The sequence below is a fragment of the Myripristis murdjan genome, chromosome 16 (assembly GCF_902150065.1).
Source record: "Myripristis murdjan chromosome 16, fMyrMur1.1, whole genome shotgun sequence".
NCBI classification, from domain to species: Eukaryota; Metazoa; Chordata; class Actinopteri; order Holocentriformes; family Holocentridae; genus Myripristis; species Myripristis murdjan.
This window is the reverse complement of record NC_043995.1, coordinates 33,661,567-33,668,738: the sequence shown is the minus strand read 5'-3', so window position 1 is coordinate 33,668,738 and position 7,172 is coordinate 33,661,567.

Sequence of the window (7,172 nt, the reverse complement as noted above, 5' to 3'; positions counted from 1 at the left end):
ATATGCATATACCATATATGTATATATATTGAAACCCAAACTCAAAAAACACACCCAAACTTACTCCTTCAATAAAACATCACTATAAATCAGTGCAAATAACAAAAAAATAATAAATGGCACTTACAGTTGTTGTCCAGCCATGTCTCAGTAATTGCAAGGACACAGCATTCTGGTACTCATGAAGGTAGCGGGTGTTGGCAGCCAGTTCATCTGATTTTGACCTCAGGGACTGCACGTTGATCAGCAGCGTTGCAGGCAGGGGAGGATTGTTCTTTTGCCTTTTGAGCCGTTGATAGATGCCACCTTTACATCCGCGTTTGCACTTCGTCTGTTGTATATTCCTTTTCGAGGTTATTTTTTAAACAACCCGGGATTGATTCGATGACAGCAGAAGCAGACGCTGAAACGTGATTGTGCAACAGCAGAAATAATAATAATAATAATAACTTCGATTTATATAGCGCCTTTCAAAACACCCAAGGACGCTTTACAAAGCACAAGCAATCAGAAACAAACAGACAGAACGAACAGACATCACAAGGGTCTCTCTCTGCTGTAGCTGATTCCACGGGCTACACCGCCTGGACCATTGTTGTCATTAAATCCCTGAGTGAAATATGTGTTTAAAAGTCCCCAAAACAAGCAGATCATCTCCCAAAAAGCAAGATCCATGATTGCCGTGACAGTAACAGTCAGATTTTCCACTCAAACAAACACATTAAACTAAACAATGCCAAGCGTGAAGTGCCACAGGGGAGCCACAGTGCAGCGCCCACAGCATGACCGAATGAAAGACGAAAATAAGTGCTAAGTATTAATAGGAAGCAGTGTATGACAAAATTGTTGAAGGAAAATGAAATTTAAATTGAGACTGTGACTCTACCCTCTTCCTGAGACACATAACCTGAGTTTTATCTTCAGTCTCCATTTCTTACACCAACAGCACACCATGTCATTTTCAGGACTGTATCATCTGCATACAGGGTGCAAACCATACAGCCTCCCACTCCGACACCAGCAGCGCAGGAGAGACACGCCTTCTGTTTTACACCAAAGCAAGCAGCAACATTTACATTTTAATGAAACACTTACATATACAGTATCTGTACATGCACAAAAAACACTGCTACACCCACATACATTTGAGAGCCACAAGCCAACAGCTTCTCCAAGTACAGCATGTTGATGAACTGTTGAGTGATGTGTGTGTTGTAGCTTTGCAGGTGGAGAACACAGATGCTACACCCAGTCTGGATCAAAATGTGGCTCACGCCTTCAACCAGTGGCAGTCCTGTGTGATGGTCAGCATGCAGCTCAACCAGCTGCTGGGTTTCCCTCTGCCTGAGCCTCAGGTCATCAGGTGAGACTGCACAGCCAATCACTACAACCAACACCAGACCACAGTTACTGTACGGTTTTATTAAACTAACTACCTTAATTTAATAACTCCCACCGTAAAGGGTGTGCTTGACTGATGAAACAGTGTCTTACTCAAGCTCGGACAACCCGATTACTGTCGTTTACAGGTTTTATTTCACACGCACATTCACACATACACTGCATGTGCTATGCTAACTAAACTAACACCAGTACAGTAACCGTGTTGTTCACCAGGTAATCAACTGAAATGACACAAATACACATAAAACATAACATTAGCAACACGGGCATATCCACTATATAATCCGCATAATTGTGATAACTAACACAGGTGGTTAACACTTTATAAAACATCTCGTAACTCACCAGCTCAGCTTCACCAGTCAAAACAAGGATATACAACATCAAGTATCACACCAAAATAAAATACAAGGGTGATGAAATGTAGATGACCACTACTACCACAAGAGGGCACTATAAAACCCATAACAAATGCAAAAGTGGTAAAAAAAAAAAAAAAAAAAAAAAAAAAAATACGCAAATATGTTTTGAAAATGGGAAAACTCCACACACCTCCCACTTGGGCTACTTGTCCTTGACCAAGTAGGCCACACAATACCCATATTAGTACAATGTAATGCACAGAACATGCAAAAACCCATAGGGAACAAGATCAAAGAAACAATATACAACAGTACACTGTAAACAGTCTTGGTCTGAGTATCTGTATACAAGTGTCCACAGATGTAGCACCTCATAGGTTCTCAAGGGAGCAAGCTAAGCCCCCTCCTGTTCCTCTACTGGCAGCAACACAACCAGCCTCCTAAAGTCCCTGTGGAGGACCGTAGATGGACATTGTTCCTTGACCTTCCTTGGCTGGGACAGGCCGATGGGAAGACTATGGCAAGTCCTCACCTTGACATCCCGGACAACACGTTTGTCATCCGGTTGCACTTCCTCAACACGACCCAGTCTGAATCGGCCCCAGAGGGTGTTTTGGTCCGCCACCCAAACCAGGTCTCCGACTGAGACATCCCTTGCTGGGGCATGCCACTTTTGTCGAACAAACAGGTGGGGCCCCGCCAACTGGCACCAACGTCTCCAAAACTTGTCCACCTCCACGTGGACCGCGCGTAGGCGACTGAACGGGTAAGCAGGGAATTCAAAACCCTGGGTGTCACCCCTGGGTCCCGCCCGACCCGACAACAATGAGTTTGGTGTCACAACTTCCACAGTCTCCTCCTGAACTTGAGTTCTGGCACCGATCGGCCTCTCATTGGAAAGGTTTGCAGCCACTACTACCACAAGAGGGCACTATAAAACCCATAACAAATGCAAAAGTGGTAAAAAGTACACAAATATGTTTTGAAAATGGGAAAACTCCACACAGTTACTAACAGCATCATAAAGAGTGTTTGGGTCAAACTATCAAGCGATGGGTCAAGTTTCCCAGCACGTCAGCCAACTGGATGGAAACCTCGCTCTGCAGCTGAAAGAGACTGAGCAGCAAACAGCAGCTCTGCAGTCAGTGCTGCAGGTTTCTCTGCTGTCTGAAGCTCAGTATCAGGACAGTAATGCTCCCCTACCACAGACTCAGTACAAGCCTTTAGAAGCAGGAGCCTGGAGCAGCTCAGCCTTTTGTCCAGCGTTCAAACAGCAGCAGGGACTCGGAGCCTGAAGGAGCTGCAGCAGGCAGGAAGTGTAAAACGGTGGGGCTCGTTCAGCCCCAGTTCATACTCATGAGTCTGCTCTAGCTGATGTTGTGTGGCTCCAACTGTCTTCTCTTAATGTTCTCCAGGTTGTGTGAGGGAAGGCTGTTCCACCAGCTGGTCCACAGGCTGAGGGAGGGGATGCAGCCCGAGTGTCTCCTGACGTCCTCTAGCCTGGAGCTCTACCGAACCCTGCTGGCCACCGTGCAACAAACCTCAGCTTCTGCGGCCGAGGAGTCAGCGACGGCAGACCAGGGTGGAGGCTGGGAGCAGGTGACTGGCCACAAAGGCAAGAAGCGAGCCCACCAGCCCAATAACCCAGAGCACAGCTGCAAAAAGGAGCGCCAAGGCCAGAACTGACTCTCTGTGTCCTGGAATCAATCCATCTGAGTTTCAACGTCCTGTCTGTTTCCTTTTTTTTTTTTTTTTTTTTTTTTTTGGCAAAAAGAAACAGACAGCGACAGCCAAACCTTTCTTGGTGCATTTTTTAAAATTATTTGGATGAGATTACTTTATCTGACCTGTTCCACAGGCAGATAGTCAGGAAGGCTAATGCCATTCTATCAGACGGTTCCCACCCGTTACACTCTGAGTTCCTGTTTTGGCCCTCTGGCTCCCAGTTCAGATTTCCTTCTGTTAAAAGCAACAGGTACAAACACTCCTTTATCCCCACAGCCATTTCCTCTCTGAAGTCACATCAGGGGAGGAGTTGTATTTAACTTGTACCTGTGGCTATTTACCTGGCTGCTCTTCTTGTTGCTGTTTCTTGACTTATTGTTGAGCACTATTAGTGCTGCATCATATGATGGTGATGGTGATGGTGGTGATGGTGGTGGTGGTGATGATGATGATAACACTCACTGTTTGCACTTTTGCTGCCTTGTACAGGCTGTTCTGGATGCTGCTTTGCATGCATTTTGCATTTTGCACAATTATTTTATTTATGTACCTTCTTTAACTTTTTTTTTTTTTTTTTTTTTTTTTTTTAACTTTTTTTGGTTTTTAATGAGAATGTGTCCAGTCCTGTTGTTTTAGCACACTGCGTTACTGTGCAGCACACTACATCACTGTAAAAAGCAATAATTATCTGTGGCATACACACACATTATTACTGCAATTTTATTAGCTGTCTTTATATAAATGAATCAAATACTTTACTTTTAACATATTCTTACCAGAAAACAGATTTTTTTTAAATGATAAAGAAAAGCTGAAGTACAGATAATTATAACTTTGTAGCAAAACAATACTCTATTTTTAAAGTGAATCTTTTTGTAAATTGATATTTAAAATCAGTTAAAAAAAAACAAAAAAAAAACAAAGATTCAATTTATTTTTATTAAATCACATTTCACATTCAAATAAACTGTTCAGTTTTGTAAATTTAAGATCATTTACTTGTGAGCCTCAAATTCAGGTAGAAAACGTAAATTGTTTTTTAAAAAAAATCCAGTGTGATGTGTAGGCTCAAAGCCATTTTTTTTTTTTTTTTTTTTAATTTTTATTGTTGATTAGTTTATTATGTTTTGTCATGAATTTGAGTTTTTTTTTTTTTGTCATAAATTTACAACTTTAATCGCAGATAATATTCAGTGTTCATTTACTCTCATAAACTTACTTCTTTTAATCTCAGAAATTCTGGGTTTTTCTCTCTGAATATTAATAATTAATAAAAAAAAATTACCCTGGCTCTGTAATTTCTCCGGTGACCCTGACTCACCGTCCTGGGATTGGGACAAATTTTATTTATTTCCTGTTAGAGCTGAGTGGCACGGACAAAATAAAAAATCAGAATATTTTCGACCACTGATTCCTGTGCAACTTCACTTTGTGAAATTTGTAAAACTGCTGCCGTCGATTTTGTGATTTATTTTTTGTAGTTTGGCTCGTCTGCTCAGGTTTTTTTTTTTTTTTTTTTTTTTTGTTAATAAGAACAAACTCAGGGCCGTATTCAACATAGACGTAGTGTAAACGTAACGTCAAGCTAACAGAAACGATAAAGCTCTGAACAACCTGTTGCATTACGCAGCGCTGCAGGTATGGAAGCCCAGAAGGCCATTCTCCTGGTGATTGTAGAACTGTCCGAGCAGGATGTTACTTTACATGGATCATTAATAACAGGGGCGCTGCTAAAAAGCTTTGACATCACTGCCACTGTTTTGGCCATCTGATGCAGGAGGAGACCTCCAGCCCGGATCAGTGGTTATGTGGAGTTCTTAACTACACTGAGCCGACCTTTGTCGCTCATTTTTGGATGAGAAGAGAAACATTCCAGGTGACGGATCTGCTCTGCTCTGCTGTGTTTAAGCACCTCTTGTTAGCTGAACTGTCACTTATATGTAGACTTGCCAACCACTGTTTAGAAAATGGAATAAAAGTGTTTTTTCTCTAACCACTGTCGGAAATAATCAGTAAATAAATATCCAACTGAGAATTGAACCTGGGCCACCCAAGTGGTAATCATTTATCATACCTCTACACTCTCTCTACCCTTTCAGTGCACGGAAAGTGGCTCTTACTTAATATTTGCAGACCTAAGGGTGTTTTTATTGCTGATGCTGTGCAGTTGCTATGAAAAAAAGTTATTGTTAAAAATTGTTTCCAAGATTTGTACCACAGGCTTACACAAATGTGTTTTAAGCTGAATAAAAGTTGCCATATTATTGCAGAAAAACAACAATCTGTGTCTCATCATACTTACCACATACATGTGCTTTTACCTCTTCAGATGATGGCTAACATTTTAAACATAGGCTGCACTGATATAGTAGCTTGGAAGCCATAATGGAGCTCTATAGTTTTAAATGGCGGAGGCTTAAATGCAGGCTGATGCTGATTGGATAACAGCTCTGACACGCCCACAAAACGGAGGAAAACCTTCGAGGCGTCACACAACGTCGTAGAATACGCCCAGGGCGTGACCGGAGACGGAGGGGCGGGGCCACACAGGTGTCAGGCAGGTGAGTCAGCTTCACCATCCAGGCTCACCTGTCCAGGGGAAGGAAACAGGCCTCTGATTGGTCGGTCATATCTGTTCTGCCATGACTGTCCACTGTGGATTTTCAGGAGCGATGGAGGAGTTTCCCAGCAGCTTTAGCTCTGCAGAGCAGATGCAGTCTGGGATTGGTGTTTTGTTTTGATTCTGTCACATTGAATTCCAACATGTTAGTGAAAACTGAAGTCAGCCGTGAGGTCGGGCCTCGGATCCAGACCCGTATCCAGAAAGAAATGACAGGGGGCACTAAAGATTTCAGCTAGATTTAGAGGGATATCTCATCATCTGTGGATTACTGTGTATGCATGTGTTGTGCACTTGTGTTTTGTTGTTTTTCTTGTTGTTGATCAGGCATGGCACAGTGGAACATTTGGCGCCGCCCCCTTGCCGCCGACTCTACCACCTGTGCACGTCTGTGATTTCTGTTTTAGTTGTTTTTATGTGTGTTTTTCTACGGCCCATGTGTTCGATCTGTGGGGTCAACTCTTGACGACGGCTTGACGATTATGGCTGCATGTAAAAATCATGCGTTTGCTTGTACTCTGCTGCTGTGGACATTAATCGTCTGGGAGGCTGAGCAAACACTCCAAGTCAGGAGTGTGTCAGCAGGCCTGCCCGTCATTACCTATAGCCGGCAAGAGCTCCTTAGCCTGCGGCCTCCCACACCAACTACGCCGGATCCCGATGTTCTTGATCCTGATCCTCCGGGAACCAGGGTCAAGACAAAAGCTAGAAAGAGGGGCCGCAGAGGGGGCGTCCGGGTTCGAAATAGCCGGCGTGGATTTTAAACCGGTTCTACCCTCTGTCATCATGGGGAACGTACGCTCACTTGTGAACAAAGTGGATGAGTTGTCTGCCTGCCTGAAGTGTGACCGACTGTACCGGCGTAGCAGTTTACTCTGGTTTTCGGAGACGTGGTTGTCCGACAGGATACCAGAGTCACACGTGAAATTGGACGGCTTTACACTCCATCGGATGGACAGAGATCGAGGACGCACGGGCAAAAAGCAAGGCGGGGGTGTCTGCATATATGTGAATGAGCGGTGGTGTCATCCAAACCATGTTACGGTAAAGGAAGGAATATG